We start from the raw sequence: 24,545 nt of genomic DNA, 5'->3' as shown, positions 1-24,545 counted from the left end.
TCCATCCGCGGCGGCGGTGGCTCATCCTCTGCATCAGCTGTTACGCAAAAACGTTCCTTTCTGTTGGTCCGACGAGTGTGAGCAGGCTTTTGTCCGCCTTAAGGCTCATTTGCAGTTGGCGCCTTGTCTTGCCACATTCCATCCGGGTCAGCACTTGGTTCTAGCGACTGACGCATCACAGTATGGCCTAAGGGCTGTTCTCGCCCATCGGTATGAGGATGGGTCGGAACGACCCATCGCCTACGCTTCCAAGGCCCTCAACGATGCCCTACGGCATTACTCTCAAATCGAAAAGGAGGGGCTCGCTATCATTTATGCTCTAAAAATGTTCGGCGTTTTTTTGTATGGTTCTAAGTTTCACCTCATCACCAACCACAAGCCGCTGGTCTCTCTGTTCAGCCCCTTGGCGTCGCTTCCGGATAAGGCAGCTCACCGCCTGCAACGTTGGGCCTTATATTTGTCTCGTTTTCACTATGAGATTCACTATCGCCCCACGGCCCAGCACGCCAATGCTGATGCGTTGTTGAGTTTGCCGATGGGCCCCGACCCGATTTTCGATCAAGATGAACTACTCTGTTTCCACATTGATGAGGAAGAATGTTGTGCGGTCGAGGGTTTTCCACTTACAGGTTCGCAGATCGTATCGGCTACTGCGCGGTACCCGATCCTGCGTCAGGTGATTGGTTTTGTTCAACGGGGTTGGCCGGACAGGACCAAGGGCCGGGCATCAGATCCCCTTCGCAACTACAATGCCTTGTGCCTTCGTCTGTCTGTTCGTGAGGGTGTTGTTCTTCTGGCCACGGATGGCGCATCTCCTCAGGTCGTGGTGCCAGCATCTCTTCGCAAAGATGTTCTCAAACTATTGCATGAAGGCCATTGGGGGATTTCTCGGACTAAGTCCCTGGCCCGCAGGCACGTTTATTGGCCCAGTATTGATTCAGACATCGCCCACATGGTCGCTTCATGTGGTCAGTGTGCTCAACAACTGGCTGCACCCCATACAATGCCCTCTCCGTGGCCTGACCCGGCGCAGCCGTGGGAACGGGTGCACGCTGACTTTGCCGGTCCCTTCCTCGGCACTTATTGGCTACTGTTGATTGACGCCTTCTCGAAGTTTCCGTTTGTTGTCCGATGTCTGTCGCCCACCGCTGCGGCGACGACGCTGGCTTTGTACAAAATCTTTGCGCTAGAAGGTCTTCCATCCACGATTGTCACGGACAATGGCCCTCAGTTCTCTTCGCAGGCCTTCCATGATTTTTGTACTGGACAAGGGATTCATCATGTTACAGCACCGCCCTTCCATCCGCAATCAAATGGGGAGGTCGAGCGCCTTGTCCGCACTTTCAAAAGCCAGATGAAAAAATTCCTTAGTGATTTTTCCACAGATGACGCTCTGTTGCAGTTTCTGAGTTCTTATCGCTTCACGCCTCTGGGTGATTGCAGCCCTGCTGAACTCTTGCATGGCCGCCAACCGCACACTCTACTGCACCTGCTTCACCCTGTCAGGCCTTGTACTGTGTCCCCCAGTGCGGGCAAATACTCGGTGGGCGCCGACGTGTGGGCACGAGGATATGGATCGCGCCCTAAATGGATTCCAGGGGTGGTCAAGGCTCTTCGCGGCCGCCGGCTTTGTGGAATACGTATGGACGACGGCATGGTTGTTCGCCATTACTACCAGATGCGCCTACAAGTGGTGGCCACGCCGGTGTCTCCGCCCCTTCTTTCGCCTCCACCAGCCCGAGAAGTCAGTCCTGTCCCTGCTGCCGATCTTCCGTGCGTGTTGCTGCAGCCGACATCGCTACCGCTTCCGAGTACGGCGGAACCGGCCCAGTCGCAACGCCACCTTCTCCGGGACCCATCTTGCTGGAGCACACCCCCAGGTCCATGACACCTATGGATGCTGCTTCGGAGTTTTCACCCATCATCTCATCCAGGAGGCCCGTTCCACGCGCAAGCTTCCGTCCTGCACATTTTCGACCATACTCTCGTGTTTCTCCTCGGGATCTTCTCGGGGCCTCCTGAGAGGCCATGGATGTCTCCGCACTGTCCGTGTCTCCAAGGAAGTGAGTTTTTTTTCAAGGGGGGACAATTGTTGTGACAGTGCCATGAGATTTAAAACTGGCGCTATGTCAGTACGCGAACACGGCGATAGAGGTGCTCCGCAGCTCGGCTGAGAGCGGGAGCGCCACCTGGCTATGAACGGCGCTGGCCGCATGTCACGGCACGGCAGTGGAGTGACAGATTCGGAGTTGGTAGCATGTAACTCGCTATTGCTCTTCGTTGTATATCCACGCAATTTATTAGGATTAAAGGTTATAACACTTTTCTGTGATGAAATCAAGCAATGGAAACTTCAGGTTGGAATTTCGATCATATAACGAAAATATACATTGCTACTCACTGTAAAACTGACCCTCTGAGTTACAGATAACAAAAAGACACATCACCTTACCGTGTAAGCACTCATCAGGAAACGAAACAAACACACATTCATTCACAGAAATAAGCAATCCCTTGTTTATATACAACCACCACCTCCAGGAGCTTTTATCGTGATGCTCAAGATGGCAGTCATATGTGCATGAAGTGTACTTGGTTTTGTGAATGAATGCATGCGTGTGTCTCTGTTTTTTCTTTTCTAATGAAGGCATTGGTCAAAAGTAAATGTGTAAGTGTCTTTTTGTTGTGCCTGTCTGCATGCAATGAGTCATCTTCACAGTGAGTAGCATTGTATTTTCTCCATATGTTATTTCTGCGACGAGTACTTTATGACTGGAATTCACACTCTTCTCATGGTTTTTCTTTATAAAGGTGAACATTTCAGTAAAAAATTTATTTTGTTGAGGTGGAATTAATATCAATGATATAATTATTATAAAAGCCTTTATGTATTACATTGACTTCTCTATGTTAATAAAGTATTTCGAAGTTGCCATCCTTATTTAGTTGTATTTCTCAAACTCTATTTCTCTGCAAAGAGCTGAAAACTAATTTTAGTCACAGTTTAATTTCAACTTACCACATTGTGGTAACAGGATTGATCATTATACAGCAATAACATCCATGTCACTATAACAACATCTTACTAATGAAGGTTACACCATTTGAGGAGTTGTCATTCAGTAAAAACATAGTGAGGCCACGCATGGAGCTTAGGGAATGCTACTTTCTCTACAAACATTGCTCCAAACCTACATATAAGATTATTTTAACAAGATATTAATAAGTTGTCGTCTCTTCCTCTATGAATAGATGATGAATGCAGCTAGCCGCTAACTTTGTGTAATGTCTTGTCTGTATAGACGTGTATCTGTTGTCTTTAAGACCCTTTCACCTTCACACATAAATCTATACATTAATGTATGGGCCTCCCGTGTCTTGGCTTATCTGTGATAAGACAGGCAAAAATTTATACTAATGGAGGATTATTAATATTATCTCTATTTTCATTCGCTCTCTCTCTTTCTCTCCTTTATCTATGTACAGTTTTTATTATAATATTTCATTACGTGAAATCAGCCAAATAGGATCTTTGGTGGAGTCCTTCGTCTTGGTAATCAGCGGCTGGCTTGCTGTAAAAGAGATTTACATTTATTATTACTGTTAAACACTGTATTCAGTCGGGAGAATCAATCGTGAGGACAATTTGTTCCTTTTACGAAAGATTGCGAATTCCAGAAGTGTACGAAGCCTTTTCGGACGATTTACCACAGACTCAGTGATTGCAGGCTCTCTTCGACACAGCTGAAACTTCCCCACTAATTACAGGGCCAATGTGATCATCAAATGGTTCAGAAAAAAACTCATTCGTTCATTCACTCCGGAACAAAAAGTCACGAACCTTATTTATGAAGGAAATTGTGTATTAAATCCATCTCCATTACATGTCCTGATCTCCGGTGATTCCGCGTCTTAATTATTTTCCGTTTACACTCTCTTTCTATTCAAACAAACCGATAGTGGCACAAAAGTTAATTCGCTAGATTTAGCGAGAAGGAAATCATAATATGTATCTCTCAGAAATACGTTAATCCCTCAATCCCTACTCCAGAAGCTGTCCTAGTTACCACTCCAATAACCATGGAGAATGCATATATGCATCTCTGTTATTTCAAAGAACAAACGCGCGAGAAAATACTTTGGCGTCGTCTAGCTGTCGCCGCATATGTTACGAGAAAATCAGATCAGATACTTTTCCAAAGTGAATGAATGTGGATGGTTTGATTGACAATGATTAATTGGTGCGTGGTAGAGGGTATTTTCTGTGGGGACGTTACAATGCCCCTCGCAGCGAGCGAAGTTTGTGAGCCTAATTTTGATTTATCGAACCCACTTCGCGAACTATCTATTAGTGTGGGTAACCCGGAAGTGATGAGTGTCAGTCCTCCGACTGAAAAAGATTAATTATGTTTATGACAGACGAAGAAAATAAACATTGGAAACAGAAGAAATGAAGAGACAGGTACCGCGGCTATATTGCTTTTACGTGCATCAAGGTGTTATGTTTGCTGTGCACAACCAAGGAAGATGATCTTTCATGAGACTGTTATCAGGGTCTACCCATTCGGGAACTTTCTCAACCAGGGAAACCTTGGAAAACCTCGTAAGCCGAGACCCCCAGCCTACGGTACATAGAAGATAGGAAAGCCTACAGAAGAGAAAAAATAATTTTGAAATTGATCTCTAAAGGAAAGATAGGGATCAATTTATATAACGATTTGGAGAAGAGTGATTTGTGCCTCTAGCAAGAAAAAAATTACAGTAAATAACTCGAGTTTCTTTTTTTACAATCTTGTTCCCAGGACAATATCTTGCGATGCTGAAACTCCCGCTGATCTTGCATGTCCCCGACGTCCACATTTGTAGTCAGTCTTCTACGCGGCCCACAATGGGAAGAGTAGAAGGAACTGGGATACCAGATTTCACATGCAACATTCATTCCAAAACAATTAGCAATGACCGAAAGGGAAACTTTTCCTGTAAAAGAACTGGTTAGGTTCCACCTTCCAAGATTCTCCTTTTTGAAAACAAAATCCGTATGGCTTCATGCATCCTTTTTCTTACGACGTACTGCAAGGAATTTAGCCATTGACTTAAAGTTTCCATTTATCCATTGACTAATGCTGTTGCCGAAAACATCATAATATTTACTCTAGTTTGAATTTTCTTTTGGACTTCGCATCACCACTTGTGCTTGTAAGTCCAACAATTCTGACACATTTTCTGTCAATGATTTGTTCTTCGTAATTTAAAGGATTCATGCAGTAGATTTTGGATTCAAATCATCGAATATTGGAAAGTGTGGTTCATTTTATACAAAGACATAATCCATCATTTCCTTGAAAAGTCATATCATTTATCTATACTCATAAAAATTTTATCCTAAATACATATATTTCTCCACTTGATTGCTGTAATGTAAAAGTTATAAGTAGTGAGGAATGTGGATTCTCTTCTTTCATTTATTCTCTGATTCATCCGGCATTCATACATGCACATATATGGAAATGGATTTTCAAACAAAATTCTAAAGTGAACAAGACCCATTAATTAACTACTAATTCTATGAATCTTAGTTTCTTTTGACATTCAACAATAAATCAAGAACTCTTAACGTCTAATTATGACACTTTTTTGAAGTTCAACATCAATCAGTTTCCCCTCGCATTTGATGCGAGTCTCTTACAAAACAATTCTGTGTCGTCTATATCGATTCTAACTCTCGCGCCGGTGTCAATTGTTTTGCGCTGGAAATTATTCTTGTGTCGTTAACCGTCACTCATGATTCACTGCCTAAACGCATCACTTCACACGTTTACACATCTAAGCGTGCACTTGAAAGTATATATGAACATTCACTGGGAACCTCTTTTGATTATGCAGCGTCATTTTCGGGAAACATTTCTTTCGTCTTGAAGGTCATTCAGATCCCTTATAAATCTTGATGACATTAGCAATGCTAAAGTTCCATATTTACCCAAACACAGGTGAAGCCTATCTCCACTGTCTTCTTTGCAGCACTCGATAGTAATACTCAGTCACTATTTCTACAATCTGTGTCACTGATTAAGTATTTCAGTTTAAAGTTTTCTAACACTAAACACACACAGTTTATTTTTATGTTTTTTCGAGCGTTCATCTCTGTCACTCGCAGCACCATTCCTCCCTATCTTCTAATCTTCATTAAATTTTTTCAAGTCATCATGGGAAAATAACCCTATCATTTTGTTAGATCCCGGGTATGCTAACAGATAAGCCCCAGGGTCCAGAATTTGTAGAATGATGTATGGGCCAGTATATAATAACTCCCATTTCTTTCTACTCTTCTTTATTAAGGATGATTTGGTATGTCTTTTGACTAGTACCTTCTCTCCGACGTGGTACGCCTGTACCCTTTTTATTAATTTGTCTTATTGTTGTTTTCTCTAATCAGCCTTTTGTGTCATATTTATGATGGCTTGCCTTATTTTTTCTTCCCAAGGCATCTCAGTTTCCTGAGTTTTGGGCATATGTTCAATCCAGAAGTTTTCTTCTTTTGTCTCGAACATCAATTCATGAGGTGTATATCCAGTTGAGGAGTGGGGCATGTTGTTGTATATCTGCTCAAATTCTTCCACATAATTTGCCCAAGCAGTCTGCTTATTATGGCAATGGGTCCTCATAAATCGATTGAACTCTCTAAAAATTATCTCAACCAAATTGCCTTGTGGGTGGTAAAATGATGTTAGTATGTGTTTCACACCGACTTGAGACAAAGCCTGTTTCCATCAGAGTCCCGTGAATATCTTAGCATTGTCTGTCATTATCGCCTTAGGTATACCAACATGTGGAAGATAATCCCTTGTCAATCTTAATACAATTACTTTGGCTGTAGCCGACTTTGTCGGGTATAGCTTTATGTATTTCGTACACACATCGAGAAATGCCAACACATATCTAACACCTCCTCTTGAAGTAGGTAACGGTCCACACAGATCGCACGAAATTAATTCTTTTGGTTCTCGGACTAATATAGAGCATAATGGGTGCTTACTCCCTTTTGAATCCGGCCTTGCTTTTTGACAGATTATGCATTTCTTCAAGACCTCATGCACTCTGCGCTTTATGCTGGGAAAATAACAGTACACACTTATCTTGTTTGCACATTTTTCGCACCGAAATGTCCCCAGGTTAAATGGGTGAACCATACGAGTTTCTCTATTTGCGTCTCAGGTATACAAACACACCATCGGACTTTGTTTGGCCTTCCACAGCGGAAAAATAATACGCCATTTACCAGCTTGTAATAATTTGCCATCTGATCCGAAGGTTGCTGTTGTAACCTTTGAATGACACTTCCCCATTGAGCATCTCTTTTCTGTAACTGTGCCATATGCACACACAAATTGACGTAGTACATCTTATATGGATTTTCCTGCACAGAAGTGGTTGTAGTAGCGGATTTTGCCAGGAATCTGATAATTTATATAAGCAATTTTCACAAATGGTAAATACGAATTGCTTGTAAGTAATTTCATAAAAAAACATTTTAATTTTAAATCGACTTTGCCAGAATGTAGTAGTATCGAAGAAAGACATTGTGGTTAAAGCGAGTGTTTCCCATGGAACTGGAATTCCAGCTCTAATTTTGGAAGCTGCTTCTATTGCATCATTTACAATTTCGTTAATCATTGGGACATTTTCACTTCTATCAAAAATATAGCATTCTGGCAGTCTATATGAATTCAGCATGAAATTGAATTTTGAATATCTGAATTCCAGTAAAATATCTTCTCGTATGGTTTGTGGTACTTCTAATTGATACACATCTAAGGCATTTGTAAGTCTTCCACAAACAGCAATTCGTGCAAGTTTGTACAAAGTGTCCATTATACAGAAATGTACTTACTGTTTCTGGCAGCTCGTCACGGACAATAGACGTTTTCGACGTGTAGTCAGAGGACATACTGTGAAGACAACAATTTTATGCCGCTTATATACTAGATTGGTTGCTAAGCAATTTCAGTTATCAATGCTTACATTTCTATCACTCCAAAAAGACAACTTTAACACGCGCCAACCTTTTGCTGGCGTGGGTGCTTGCTCAGATAATTGTCCTAAAAGGACAAATTATCTCGGCGGGACAGTGACGCCGCCATCGCGACCTTGGGACCCGGGGGGCTCCTTTTTTTTTATCAGTTGCTGACCCTGATGAATCGTTACATGACTGCGTCGCGTCGTTTCATGATTCGAGGGTCAGCAACTGATAAAAAAAAAAGGAGGCCCCCGGGTCCCAAGGTCGCGATGGCGGCGTCACTGTCCCGCCGAGATAATTTGTGCTTTTAGGACAATTATCTGAGCAAGCACCCACGCCAGCAAAAGGTTGCCCGACACGTGCTGTTCAATAACCTAATGTATATAAAAGGCGACAATGATTTATTTATTTTAGTCAGCAAAATGTTGTGGGTAAATCAGTATTTAAGCACGGGCAACCATGGCTCTATACAATACGACGGAGGTGTTTTATATCCGGGACCAGAGGAAGACATTGAAATGGCGGAAAGAATTCCATTAACAAATGTTAATCGTTCTCGTAGCAGTAATGATATTCGGACAGTGCAAAGAGAGGATGCTGCTAATCGTATACGGTATGGAGATAATCCAGCATACGACGATTTGGATACGAGTGGCGAAACAGTTGAATTTGAACGCGTGCCTGAAACAACGCCAGAAGAAAGCAATCTTGGAGTGCGGCGGCGCCGCCCAAATAGACCACGAAATCGTGGTCGAGGTCAACCCAGTGCAGATACAGCAACCTCTAGCGAAACGGTTCCCTTGTTATCTGAAAGTGTCACGGACGGGGCAGCAATTAGCACAGCTGGTATTACACGTTCAGGACAGATAGCGATAGCGGCTGGCACGACGACTGCTGCCGCCGCAGGTGCTGCTTACGGCGTTACAAAACTAGTTGAATGTGTACAGAGGAAAGGATATACTTTACCTGGTAGTGATTACGTAGGACCTGGAAATCCTATAAATATAGACGCACCGCACAGTGGAGCAGATGCCATTGCTAAAGAGCACGACGTTGGATACGATAATTTGCTAAAGGAAGGAAGGGAACGACCATTTACAGAAGAAGAATTTAGACAACGAGTTCAACAATTGGGTGCAAAAGCTATAATTGATTTTGCAATTGACTGGAGTCATACACGAAATTGGCATTCATTTGTAGGAAAGTACGGACTGAAATTGAAGACAGATGTTGAACAACGTATCGGAAAAGTTCTGTACCCGCAACAACCGAATGCCGAAAAAACAGGTATGTAAATTTAATTTTTGTTGTTTATAATAATTTTTTGGTTAAATTTTTTAATTGTAACGTTTCTTGCCTTCAGAATTATGAAATTCCACCGTGGGAACGGTCTAATTGGGAGTTTATGCATGAAGGCCAGAAACGGTATGCCTATGAACAATGGCTAATGTCTCGTGTTCGTCGTGGTTTGCCTATAGATCACGACCGCCCATCAACATCTGGTTCAGCCTCTGGAACAAGTTCTGTAGACGAATATCACGTCGACGAAGAAGTATCACACAGCGAAGAAGACGAAGACGAAGATGAAGAAGGACCAGAAGAAATACAACAACATTCTTAACCAAAACGTTTAGTACCATACTCTGACAGTGACGAAGGTATGAGTTCGCCAATGCAGGTAGATTCAGGTAAACGACAGGTTGCATCAGGTCAATCTGGTGGATCTAAGAAAAAAAAAACGTTAACAGGCACTGCAGCACCATCTGCTAATGTACTGGGTGATTCTCCTAATACTCGTGTTGATCCATTACCTGCTCCTTCTATATTAGATACCGGTAACATTACAAGATATCGCAAAGTTAATAGATTTTTCACATACGGTTTAGCATACAAAGTGATTGAACATGAAAAAGCAGTATGTATGATTACTCCTTTAGCAGAAATTCCCGTTGATCGGCCATTTCTGTATATGACGCCTTCTGAATTCGATTTATTGCCTGATGGTAGTAGAATTGTTCATTGTTTTGTAAAGGTAATTGCACGTAATCCTAGAATTGCTTTTCCGACTAATTCAAGTGATACAGAACTTGCAACATTAAATCAAAATAAGAATATGATTACAAGTGTAGGTATTAATTTGAAAATACCTGGTATTAATGTAAAGCCTACAGCATTTATTGCAAATGCACCTATGGAAACAACTGCCATAGACCATAAACGACAGTTTGATTCCATTTGGAAGTCATGGTATGGTTATCGAAATGATGAAGCAGGTTTTCTTACTAAAGTGCCTGCACATCAATTTGGACAACCAGTTAATTTAAAATATTATTATGCGTGTGTTTCTAGCTCAAAAGATAAGGGTTTACATAATTGGGGTTGGAAATGTGTACAGTCTTGTGTTTTTGAAGTAGATGCAGATGCACGAACAGGAAGTGTTATTGTTGACTATACGTATACACCAACATTAGGTTTTCTGAAAATTCCAAAAGTGGCTAATGTTGATATTTTTCCTATTACAACTACTTCTCAAAATGTAATTCAAAGGTATAATATTAATGCAGTCTCTTTGGTCAAACCCTGTGGTGATCGTGATAGAGCATCAGCAATAATGTTTTGCTGTCCTGAGACATGCACGATCTTAAATTGGTATTGTTGCAGAGCGAGAGTCCATCTAGCCAGTCTGGGGTGTAGCAGTTTACACGTTTGTAAAAACGTTAATGATTGATGATCGCAATGTACAATAGTCTTTGACCTATATAGATACTAATGAAATTTTTTAAATCCCCAGATGACCGCAAGAGCCTCTAATTCTGTCGTCGTGTAAATTCGTTCACAGCTGGACAAAACATGACTAGCAAACGCAATAGGACAGAAGGTGAGTTTTCCATTTATCTTGCGTACTTGGAAAAGGCCTGCTCCAATACCCACATTCGAAGAATCTGTTGACAAGTAAAATTCTTCTTGCATGTCCGGATGCTACAAAAGCGGTGCATTTACTAATTGCTTCTTTATCTCTTCGAATGCTTCTTGACACTCTAATGTCCAGAGCCAGGGCACATCCTTCTTCAACAGATTATTTAAAGCCGCTGCGTTCATCGCCTGATTTGTTACAAATCTTCTAAAAAATGAGGCAAGGCCCATAAACCCTTTTAATTGCCTCCTATTCCTGGGTGTTGGAAACTTACTAATCGCAATTAGCTTCTTCTTGGTTGGTAAAATTCCCTTTGCGTCAATTATATGCCCCAGGAACTTGATTCTGTTTACTGCAAAATGGGATTTCTGTAGGTTAGCAGTTATTCCCATGGTTTTGAACACGTCCAACACTCGGTTCAGTAAGGTAATATGCTCCTCCCAACTTTTCGATGCAATAAGCAAATCATCAACAAACACTGTTATCCTGCTTCTGAGTTCTGGGCCTAGTGCATAATCTAGAGCTGCTATAAAGATTCCGGCACTAATGTTGAGCCCGAAAGGAACTACAGTAAATTGGTAACTTCTTCCATAATAAATGAAAGCCGTATACTTCCTTGATGACTCATCCCGCTTTACTTGCCAATAAGAGTTCCGCAAATCAATGCTCGTCAAATATTGAACATCCTCGAACCGTTGTATAAGTTCGCCTATGTTTTCCGGATGTGTTCTCAATGGAATTATGATTTTATTTATTTTTCTGGCATCGAGTACCAGTCTAACAGTCCCATTTGCTTTTGGCACGACTAACAATGGGGAGCAGTATGGGCTTGTAGATGGTTCGATCCAACCCCATTTCAACATGCGATCTATTTCCTTTTGAACTTGAGCCTTTAACCTCCAGGGAACAGTATAGAAAGTTCTACAATACATTTCGTGCAGCTTATCGGAGAGACGGCATATGTATCCCTTAATAACTCCCGGCCTTTCATCAAAAACGTTTTCATACGTGAATAATAATTCATTGAGCTGCTTCTTCTGATCTTCGATAATGCAGTCAGATTCACTTATCTTTTCAAACACTAATTGACCGAAATCTTCTTTGACTTGGAACTCATTAATTATGTGCTCTTTCGAATTTAGGGCCGTCCTGATTACTTACACACTGATCCCACAATTATATTTTCTCGTAAGGCTTTTTTTTCTGAACAACTCCAACTCAATTTCTTGTTTATTAACATTCAACCAAATTTTTCCTGTTTTAAAATCTATTCTGCATCCGTATTGACGTAGGCTGTCGACTCCAATAATGCAATCTACCACCAACTTTTTCACAACAAGGAATGTGCTTAATATTGCTACATTTCCGACTTCCACACCAAGTAGTGACTGCACCTTTACATTAGCCGATCGAGCCCCAACGGCGCCTATTATTCTGCAATTTTGAACTGGAAAAATTGGTACTCGTCTTATATTTCTGATCCTGTTGAACAGTGCCTCCGAAATAACATTTGTGGTTGCAGCTGCGTCTAAAACTGCCACTATAGGTATGGTCTCCATAATGACTTGCACTTCGGCTACTGCCACCTGTTCCTTATCCTCATCTTGTGGTTCTAAGTCCTCGGTCAGTTCATCTGCCAGTAATCGTCCACCATTATACGTTAACATGGGTACACATATCCTGTTGCCCCTCAACCAATTGTTGACCGCTCCTCCGGGGCACGAGTGGGTCCTTACAAGTTTGTTGGATTTTGATTTGTCTGCTGGTTGACATCATCCATCACTTCGGTAATTACCGGTTGATTCGTAGATGTCCATCTCCACTGATGTTGGCTATTTGAATTAATTCCTCCCGGTTGATTCCACTTCCTATTATCGTTATTATTCCAGGCTTGGGGTCTGAAATTTCTTTCGTTCCCACACACGGGATTGTATCTTTTCCCGTTCCTGTTGTTCCTTGAATAGCCCCTCGCAAGACCATTGCTGTGATTACTATTGAGATTTTTGAGATTTTGAGGGGTCTCTCCATTACTTAACGATCTCTGTTCATTCCTTCCAAGTGTCGATTGATCGCCATTGGCATAACACATACTTCCACCTTGCCTACCATTTGGCGGAGGTTCTATCTCCCTATATTGGAATCTGTTATTACGGGCTTTCTGGTTGTTCTCTTCGATAATATCTATATGGTCTAACGTCGTGAGGAACGACTCCAAGTCTTTGTCGTTGCCATAAATCTATTGATTCCGGATGCTAGTTGGTAGTCTTGCCTTAAGTATGTTTATTATGTCTGGCAAAGGCATAGGTCTGTCCCAGTATCTCGTTTTATTTATATATTTTTCGAAATACTTTCTAAGGCTTCCTTTCGAAAAGGAGAAAGGCTCTGGGTAGAGCACCTCCTGCCTTAGGCGTTCCTGTACCCCTTCTGACCAGAACTTTGCTAAAAACGCCTTCTCAAAATCGTCATATGTCGAGCAAACAGAAGTCATGTCCGAGGCCCAGATCGCCCCCGAACCTTGTATATATCCTGTAACAAAACTGATCTTCTGCCACTCTGACCAATTTCTGGGTAACATGCCCCTGAAACTTCGAATAAAAACAATTGGATGGACCCCCTTTTGTCAGGGTTAAAAATCTGGAATTGCCGATGCTTTATCATTTTTTCTTTGGCATGGCAAAGGCTTTCGTAATCTCCGTTAGATAAGAATTCACGCGAACAGCCCGCTTGTGGCAATTTAATGTTTCAATTACTTACAGAAGTTGGTATTGTGTGCGAATGGGCCGTAACTGGCTCTATAGTCGCTGCCAACTTCTGCTGCTGCCCTGTATTCATTTGTTCTGAGCTTTGTTGTGAAGCACGCATTGACTCTTCTATCGTTTGTTTCCAATGCTCCAAATCAGCACCTAATTGGTGTCGCACCTCCTCAAGTCCTTTCGCAAACAAATTCTCTTCCTGTTTGCCAGATAAACTCTGGAATGCTGCCTTAACATTTTGCTCAACGTTTTCACACATTAGCCTTTTGTTTTCTAATGTGATTTCGGATAATTTACCCATTAATAGGTTAATTTGGTGGTCTATAACGTCTTGACGCTCTGTCAGATGTTCGACGCTTTCCTTTAGGTTAGCCTGTGTACGTGCCAATTCAGGAAGTTGCGCAATTGCACATGACATGGCGTCTTGCTTTTGTATTAATTGCGGAACCATTTCCACTTGTTCCCGTACAGTATCTATCTTGATAGCCACATACTCCTTCATTTCGACATGTACGCGGTGAGTAGATTCCTCACATTGTACTTTCACCAATTCTATTTGTGCAGTTAATTTTCGTTCCGTCTCTTCGGCCTGATCTTTGAGTTCCTTGGTCTTCGCCTCTATCCGCTGCTCTAATTCGGAAAAACTGTCTTGTAACTGCTGCTTAATCTCAGTCTGGACTAATTTCATTTCTTCTTGAGTTTGAGTGACTGTCACTAATTGTGTTTTAATATCGGTTTCAGATTTTCCTGCCCTTCAGTAACTGAGGCTAATTTCGTATTCAAATCATTTTGCCCTTCCGTAACTGAGGCCAATTTCGCGTTAATGTCGGTTTTCAGATTTTCCTGCCCTTCGGTAACTGAGCCTAATTTCGTATGAAAATCATTTTGCTCTTCAGTAACTGAGGCTAATTTCGCGTTAATATCGGTTTTCAAAGTATACATGCTCTCGGTTATCATCTGCATCTGTCTCATGATAATTACCAATGGATCTAATCCCTGTTGTGTACTTGCTGTTACACCTCCAGTCGTGTCTATAGGGCGTTCTATTGCGCTATCTGTAGCCATCGGTCCTACACCACTACTTACTACGTCATTATTATCAGTGCTAACAGCTGAAGGCTGTTGCATGCTGCTTTGCTCTGCTTGACTCATCCTAAGCATTGCCCTAGTTAAAACCATACAAATGTTCTACTGTCACTATATATAACTCCCTTCTACTGTCACTATATGTAACTCCGTTCACACAAAAGTACTTCTGTGTCCACCTTCTTAATGTACATATACAGATAAATGCAACTGGGACAGGTCAATGAAAATACATCTAACATGAACAGAGTTAATCAATGTTCAAAAATCCAATAACACTAAACAAAAAAGCGTATACTTCAACAATACTAGCAAGCCATAATAATAAAAATATAGATCTGGCCTTTTCTCTGCGCCCAGCGTGCTGTCTTTCGGCTTTATTTGTAGATCCAATTATATCACCTGCGAGTCTTTCCTCTCTTTTCCAAGCGTCAGTTAGGTTAGCTCGTCGTAGTTGACATGAAACAGAGAACAAAATTATTGTAGCATCATCCAAAACCGTGTCCTGTCACGGTCGCCATTTTAACAAGATAATAATAAGTTGTCGTCTCTTCCTCTATGAATAGATGATGAATGCAGCTAGCCGCTAACTTTGTGTAATGTCTTGTCTGTATGGACGTGTATCTGTTGTCTTTAAGACCCTTTCACCTTCACACATAAATCTATACAGTAATGTAATGTGACTTGGCTGATCCGTGATACGACAGGCGAAAAGTTATATTAATGGAGGATTATTAATATTATCTCTATTTTCATTCGCTCTCTCTCTTTCTCTCCTTGATCTATGTACAGTTTTTATTATAATATTTCATTACATGAAATCAGCCAAATAGGATCTTTGGTGGAGTCCTTCGTCTTGGTAATCAGCAGCTGGCTTGCTGTAAAAGATCTTTACATTTATTATTACTGTTAAACACTGTATTCAGTCGGGAGAATCAATCGTGTGGACAATTTGTTTCTTTTACGAAAGATTGCGAATTCCAGATGTGTATGAAGCCTTTTTGGACGATTTAACACAGACTCAGTGATTGCAGGTTCTCTTCGACACAGCTGAAACTTCCCCACTAATTACAGGGCCAATGTGATCATCAAATGGTTCAGAAAAAAACTCATTCGTTCATTCACTCCGGAACAAAAAGTCACAAACCTTATTTATGAAGGAAATTGTGTATTAAATCCATCTCCATTACATGTCCAGATCTCCGGTGATTCCTCATCTTAATTATTTTCCGTTTACACTCTCTTTCTATTCAAACAAACCGCTAGTGGCACAAAAGTTAATTCGCTCGATTTAGCGAGAAGAAAATCATAATATGTATCTCTCAGAAATACGTTAATCCCTCAATCCCTACTCCAGAAGCTGTCCTAGTTACCACTCCAATAACCATGGAGAATGCATATATGCATCTCTGTTATTTCAAAGAATAAACGCGCTAGAAAATACTTTGGCGTCGTCTAGCTGTCACCGCATATGTTACGAGAAAATCAAATCAGATACTTTTCCAAAGTGAATGAATGTGGATGGCTTGATTGACAATGATTAATTGGTGCGTGGTAGAGGGTATTTCCTGTGGGGACGTTACATTATGATGACGAGAACCTCCAGAAAGATTTGGTACACTTATTCCTGAAAAATTCTACAAGTCTTAAAATGCCTTGGAAGTATTTCTTTCTAAAGATAAAGCTATGTCTACTGACTGTGTCAGGTCGTTTAATACTGACTGACTGCAAAATCATCCCCTGCCAGTGTTGTCACTCAGATGCAGTACAAACGGGCATTGGATCAGCATACTGTTCTTCCAGCCTTTTAAATCTTCCCAGACCTTGGAGCTACTACTTATCACTCAAGTAAATACCCAAATCGCATTACAAAGCTGGGTACACTATGTTCCAGCACTCCCACCTGGCTAAAAGTACAGGTTTTACAGGGAACCTAACACAAGTTCTCCACATATGAGGCATACTGAAAAATTAGCTTTGGAGGCAGGCAAATTATTTCTACTTTAGAGGAGATGCATGAGTTGCACACACTTCATTTTTCAAAGGAAAGTGCTGGTGATTTCTGATAATGAATTAGGTTGACAATGTTTATAAAAACAAATTCTTTCTTGTGTCTTTCTGGTGAAATTTCTAACTATTAAAGCTTTATTTTGTCAACAGATATTTGTGAAAGAAGATTTCTAGCCTACTGATAGTGCTTAACAGAAATAATTTCAAATTTAATATTATAAAAGAGACTTCAATCAAGATGTGTCAATATTACTCCAGTTCAGTAGAAAACACACATAATGCTCAATAATTAGCTTTAGTTTTGTACAGCACTGAGTAAAGACTTACTCTCCTCTCTTTAGTTTTGTCATGTATTCAGTTGAAGGCTTGCTAATTGGTTTCATGTTGATGCTGGATTCAGTCATGGGGCTGGCTGCTTCTCTGCTGGTCAACATAATTCCTCTCACTGTCTCATGTTGTGGGAACCTAGAAGCATGCAGTGGACGGTGAAATATGACAATGACTGTATCCAACTGAATAACAGTTTTCTGTCACTATTATGTTACATCAGTGCAGAACAAGTAAGTTTGTTGCATGGTTAATGTAATGGTCTCTGCTCACATGATTGTTTGGTTGACCTCTTTGCATCCTCAGGACGGTTGTGTTACAATCTTCTGATGCTAGAATATATGGCAAACTTTATCTGCTAATTTCCACAAGTTGTGAAGCCTTCCTCTGATCTAGTCTTGTCAACTGACCCTGTAAAAGAGTGCAGTTACGTTTTATTCAATGTGATTAATCATAAAATCATGTTCAGACGTGAGCAAAATATTTCAGCTCCTGAAACATTCTTACCTTAATGGATTTCTTTCCACACATACCTACTATCTATTAAAACTATTTATATTTTTCCACTTGTATTGCAATATATCTGAAATTGTTTTGAGTCACTAGCAATTTTCTGATTAATGTGGTATTTTTCTTTAATTTAAAGTAATGTGGGAACTTAAAGATCTTTATCAAGTGTAAATTTCTATTGCTTGCTCAGCTAGTGTGTCATTGTCTTATCACACAGTTACCAGGTTTTTTTTATATCTCTTACATTATTGTGAAGAAATTTTTTAGTTATAAATTTGTTTATCTGTTAGCCACTGGAAGTATAATTCGATGTTTTATTAGGAACTACAGGGAAGTGAAGAGGATTTTTATCTCTTGTAACAATTCTAGTACCAATAAGCGATTTGTGAGGAAACACAGAGCCAAAGAAAATGTAGTGACAGAAACAGTATGACAAAACTTCAGTATTTTAACTAGGAAAAGGCATTTCAGAGAATTTAGTGGAATATCCTCCTGAGGATCTAGGTTGTTAGTGCAGACGTAAAAGAAAGAAAATTAGTAAGTCAGTTGTACCAAAGACAAAAAGTACCAATGACAAAACAAGTGAGTATAAGAAAGTAGGCGTTAGGTAAAAATGTCTTCTGTCACTAACACTTTTCAATATTTGTACTGAGAAACTATTGAATAAATCATTTATAAAATCAAGAGGCAAAATAATTGGAGAAGAAAACATAACCATAATGAAGTACATATATGAAGAAATAGTCTTGACAAAATCAGGGGAAGAACTACAATTTCAGAGGCACAGGGTTGAAAAGTGTATTGAATGTGTGTAACTGAGGGAAAAACAAAAGAGATGACCTTTGGCATATATGAATTCCAGTTTTAGTATGACTGGATGGGAACACCTTTCAACAAATAAAATAGTTTAGTTATTTAGGACCATTGGTGATAGAAAACAAAAACTGTTCATAGGAAATAAAAGGCAAAACATTCATAGGTCTAAGAGGAAAGGTATGTTGACAGTAACAAATTTAGAAAAGTAGATACTAGAAGGACTAAGAAAGAGATTCAGCAAGATCTGTGTTTAGAATATATCATAGTGAATCACTGACAGCCATAAAGTAAGAAGTAAACTACTTGGAAAACCTTGATATGCCCTTTGTAAGAAAACTGTATATTGTAAAAGGGTCTGGCAGAATGAGGGATGAATCATTACTTATAAGAATAGCAGGGTGAAAAGAAACTAGTGGAAAACATCACCAATGGGACATACACAGTGAAAAAATTTGCCTGTTCCAAAGAGTCATCAAATGAAAATTGAAGGAAGAGAGAGAGATAGGGAGAAAGAGAGACAGAGAGAGAGAGATAGACAGAGAGACAGAGAGAGACAGAAAGAGAGAGTGTGTGCGTGAGAGAGAGAGAGAGAGAGAGAGAGACAGAGATGTGGAATGATGGATAAGGTTAAAAATATATGATGTTATCAACAGAGTCAACAACTAGGACAGGAAGAGTGAACTGGAAAGTGCACAGTATCTCTCATAATAAAAAGAATTAGTAGTACCAGATTGCACATATTCTATGTGTATGCAGAGATGAGACTTTAGTGGTACATAGGGACCAACACTTCAATTATCAACAAAAGAAAACATGAATTATGTCCAATTAGTGTACTTTTATGCTCTTCCCAAACTAATTATATATTTATATACAGAGATGACAATAAAACAATGTATGCAAAACTGGCTGCTTCAAATTTGATACATGGAAATTTTTGTGTTATTACTCCATCTGGTCTAGAAGAAAGACACTGTGACTGGGTTAACAGAAGATGCCTCAACCAGGGTGATGCAAGGCAACTCAGTAACAGGGCCAAGTAAGTGTCTTGCATAAGAAGCTATATTCAGACTATGCTAACACTGCAGATGTTACTGCCCAAGGCTTCAGAACAGTGAAACTGCTACACTATTAGGGAAGATCAGAGCTACCATTTCAGAAACACAGACAGTCTGAATTCATACAAACATTACCCAGTAAAGGCAGGCAGCATCAATTGGCATCATAAAGCAGCTACAAGATAATTATGATGAAAGATATAATTAAGAAATCAGTTATCAAGTTGCTACTGCCATTCACTATCATTACTAGATGTCGGTTTTCTGTCTGTAAAGAGTATGAATGCTTCTGGCTTGGTACATTCCAGCTGGTGGCCTTCCTGCTGGCTAATATCTATCTCTTGTCAAATGCTTGCTTGGCGGTTTCGTGTTGCATGACTTGCCCAGATAGCTGCCATAATTAAAATTACAGGACATCATTGGGATGCAGATGTTCTTTGCATTGAAATGACATGAAGAAACTGATCTCTTTTACACTGTTTATTTGCCTGCACTGTCTATCATTTCTAACAGACTTGTATTTGAGAGGACGTGTGTGCCAGTCCACTACAGTTCAGTTGGGTTTTGGTTCCCTGTAGAATCCAACCCCATCCCTTACACACATTGTTCATCTTTTGAAACTGAAATTCATAGGTTTCATATTGTAATTGAAGCTGACAGTCTGTAAATGAGCTAGAAGACTAAAAAAACTCTATTCCAGAAGAGCAAATTTTTATCATATCTCATTAAGAAAGCAGTGCAAACCATGCCTCAGTAGCAATCAAGAGACCAGGAAGAAGAATCAAATAGATATGTTGTCAGTAGTTAAGTCATTCCTTAAAAAAAAAAGAAAAAGGAAGGATCAAGGGGTTAAGTTCAATATGAGTGACCTTTCCAACATCAGAGACTTCTGTGGCAAAGGTTAGTGACAATATACAGAGAAAAGCAAGGATTGGTGTCATTTTGAGAAATATTACATATAGGCCATACCTAACAAACTATACAAAAACAATTCAATGAACTTAGGCGCCTGATATTTTCTTCTTCACCTAAAAAAATCGGCAATGGCTGAGTATTGCACCTCTGCTCACTACTCTATTAACTATGAACACTTTTAAAAACCGTCCACCATAGTAATTTCTCTTGCAAATCTGGATCTCATCATAATCTGACTGACTGAAGAGTTGATGCTTAAGCATTATTGATCTGCGCCTTCCATATTCAGTTTTATCTTTAATTATGGTTATCACATTTTATTGGTGACTTCCTTGATTAATAATATTTCCATCTTAAGGAACAACACTACAGTGAGCTCAGCAGACAATGGAAGGATCTTCATGACAATGATTGTGTGAATTATAGCTGAAATCTCAGGAGAAATAGGTTGGTACATTACAAAAGATGTAATTGCTAACACTGTTTTACTGACTGTCACAAATCTAAAACAAGCGGTGCATTTGTCCTTGTACTGTGTCTACTGATGACATTGTGCACAGTCACTGAGATGGCTGTTTCTGCTGCCATGCAATCTGAAATACTAGAAGTATACATTGACATGAAATGAAATGGTCACATTTATTTCTGTTGCATGCTAGTATGGATATAGGGGGAAGTGTTTATTCAGGTGCTATTCCATAGAGTTATTCATTCAAAAAATTCTATAATACTTCAAGATAATTCTACTCTGGTTCAGCGTGTCTGAGGAAGATACCAACCTCAATAATAACCATGGTTCTGAAACCATAGGCCCATTAGGGTGTACCAGAACTCCACTGACACACTTTTGTACGCTCTTCAGTGATACCTGCTGTATATTTTGGTATTGGGGATCCTAACAAATCAAATAAATTACATTATTACTTTGTAATGACCCTCCAGATGCTATGACACCATTATAATAACATATTTAAAAAGTAACCCTGAACAATCTCTGAAGGCTTATCAGTTTTGGTTCAGGTGACTATGTGAAACGGTGTCCGACATGAATATGGCCACACAACAGGAGTTAAGAGACTTTGAATGCTGAATAGTAGTTGGGGAATTTGGGAATTCATTATTCCAAGATCCACAGTGTGAACAGTTGCTAAGAATACTACATTTCAGGCACTATCTCTCGCCTGGAATCACCCAGTAGTCAAGTGCCTTCACTAAATATCTAAGAAATTTTGGATATTTGTGGGAAGGTCTTATGAGACCAAACTGTTGAGGTCAACTGTCCCTACGCTTACACAGTACTACTTAACCTACCTTAAATTAAGATACACTAAGGGCATCCCACACACCCATGACCAACGAAGGACTTGAACCTCTGATGGGGGGGCGTCGCGCGAACTGTGACAAAGTGCCTCAAACCGAATGGCTACCACATGCAGCGGTGATATTTGAACAGAGATGTTAGCGCTAACAGACAAGCAACACTGGCTGAAATAACCGCAAATATTGATCTGGGATGTATGACAATTGTACCCATTAGGACAGTGCAGTGAAATTTGGCATTAATGGTCTATGGTAGCCGACAACCCATGTGAGTGCCTTTGCTAACAGTGTGACATCAGCTACAGTGCCTCTCCTGGGCTTGTGATGATATCAATTGGACCCTAGATGACTGGAAAACCGTGCCTTGGACGGATGAATCACAATTTCAGTTGATAGGAGCTGATGACAGGTTTCAAGTGTGGCCCAGACAACATTAAACCAAAAAGTCAAGTTGACAATGAGGCACTGTGAAAGTTGGTGGTGGCTCCACAATGGTGTGGGCTGACCAAATCATTACTGACTGTAAATGGTTATTTTCAGCTACTTGTAGTTCAACAGCTAGAATTTGATCTTACAGAACCTTAGATGAATAACGATCAGATTGTACTACGAGGCAATTTTAACATTAACTTTACGTCAGATACTAACAGTCATAAACAACTGGAATCATTGTTGTCAGCTTTCAACCTGCTCCCAATGGTCGCATTCTCAAGAAGACTATAGTGGCTAAGCAAGACCTTGATTGATACTCTGTTTCTGGACCCCACAAATTAAAATGACGTGAAAACACAAGCCATAATAAATGGTATGTTTGATCAGGATCATCAAATCACAATCTTAAAACTCACCAGAAGAAAAACAGTAAACGGTTACACCCTTGGTAAATATGTTATAATAATAAATAGGGAATCGACTAGTTTCTTTAGAAAGAGTTTACACTTTTATCACTGGGAGGAAATATACCAAGTAGACACAAAGAATGAGAAATTCAATTCGTTCCTGGACATAATTGCCAAACATTTTGAAACCTGCTTCATCCAACCACAGGTTATAATGAAATCATCCTGCTGTTGAAAGAAAGAGCTGGTAACAGCTGGCATCAAAATATCATGTGCTAAAAAGAGAGCCCTGTGTAAACAAATCCATCATGCAGAAAAACTTAGGAATTCTCACAATAACTTAAAAACCTAATGAAACATCATAAAATGTGAGACAAGAACATAACATCTGAACGAGCGGGGACTCCACAGTACTCTGGCAGTGGCTGCCACATCAACAATCCAAAAGCTGCAGCCCCAGATTTTAATAGCTTTTTCCTCACAGTAGCTGAAATAACATGCGGAGCCACAATAAACTGACCCCAAAGAAGCCACAGAGCTACTAAAACATAAGCAAATCACACCAAATTTAGCAGTTTATTTCAAAAGCACAACTACTAAATGAACTGAAAAAGAATCATAAAAGATCTGGATGTTCTGGATATGATGGAATATCAAACAGGATTTTAAAATTATGTGGGGACTTATTCAGTCACATATTATGCTATTTACTTAACCAGTGAATGGGATGCCCATCCATATAAATGGGGCATGGAATCCACTATCCAATTATTGACTCATCTATTTGCTGCCAGTGTTCTCAAAAGTGTTTGAGTCAGTAGAATATGATAGGAATTATGATCTGATTGACATGATGAGCAGCAGTCTGTGAATCTTTGCTGATGAAGTTGTGGGGAATGGAAATTCTTCTCAATTAGTGACTGTAAGAGGATACAGGAAGGCTCAGGAAAACCTACTAGTTGGTGTGATTCATGGCAGCTTGCTTTAAATATAGAAAATATAAGTTTGTGGCGACTATCGACCAAGTCGTGTGTAATATCTTTGCTTTGGCAAGCTCTTTGCAGCAGTTTGTGCCTGCGTGCAAAAGAGTACACAGGTGGGCAGAGAATCAGGAATGTATTTAACTGTATAAGTGTGCTTCCAAGTAATAAAATAGTGCTTATTATATGTGGTATAGTGTGCATCATTGGATTTTGCATCCTGCAACACTAAAGCCCATACTGGTGTCTCCAAATTTTGTTTGTGAGTGCTACAACGAACTTTTGTACCATCAAGCAATACACAATGGATCGCTTGCCGCCCAGTGCTCTGCACATGTGCCAACTAAATTTCCCAACGGATGCTTCGTCACGGTTTTCCAACTATCCACCTTGTGTTCGCAATAGTTTGATGCAGTTCCCGAACACACCTACTAGCTGTACTCAATAGGACAGTGCTTCTGCACTTCCACAGTCGCGTGTGCTGGCATCAAGTATGAACAATAACTTTCCATTATCGTACGCGAGTCAGCAGTTGTGTGGTAGTGTTCCATACCAACCGAACGTTTTTTGCCCACAAAACTTCGAATGCGAACATTTTACTTCGAATATGAACTTTCCATGTGTTCTGAGTGATCAACAATGATGAACGCAATGTGCTCAAACCCCAGTGATTATGTTTACGGGTTTCCCAAGTGCCAGTGTGAACTTTCCACCCAAATCAGTGGTGGTACAAATCGAGCCGTATGCTCAAGATGGGAAATTTCATGTTTATCCCAGAACTCTGCATTTTGCACCAGCTCCCTCCCCCCTCCCCCCCATTACCAGTGTCTGCTACATGAGTGTTTCCGATGGCACACACCGTTCCTGCCACATCCACCTCGGGTGTTCCACAAGTATATGGTGATTTTTAACAATTTAAATGTGCCTATTGGGGGGGGGGGGGGGTCCCAGATGTTGTACTCCGTCGCTCTCCACATATCGGTCGACTATGGTGGATTCTACA

The 24,545-nt window shown here is 40.3% G+C and overlaps 1 protein-coding gene across 4 annotated transcripts in view; it reads right to left on the bottom strand.

The window, feature by feature from the left end:
* LOC126470586 (uncharacterized) overlaps positions 1-8,047 on the bottom strand; it is a 95,332-nt gene extending 87,285 nt beyond the window's left edge. For all 4 annotated transcript variants that reach the window (XR_007586254.1, XM_050098544.1, XM_050098542.1 and 1 more), the window contains exon 1: positions 7,889-8,047. The gene's annotated coding sequence lies outside the window, so the exon portion shown is untranslated. The remainder of the gene's footprint in view (positions 1-7,888) is intronic.
* Positions 8,048-24,545: the final 16,498 nt, after the last annotated feature.

Source organism: Schistocerca serialis, chromosome 3 (genome assembly GCF_023864345.2).
Source record: "Schistocerca serialis cubense isolate TAMUIC-IGC-003099 chromosome 3, iqSchSeri2.2, whole genome shotgun sequence".
Lineage (NCBI taxonomy): Eukaryota > Metazoa > Arthropoda > Insecta > Orthoptera > Acrididae > Schistocerca > Schistocerca serialis.
The sequence above is the reverse complement of the archived record's forward strand: the minus strand, read 5'-3'. Positions and strand labels throughout refer to the sequence as shown.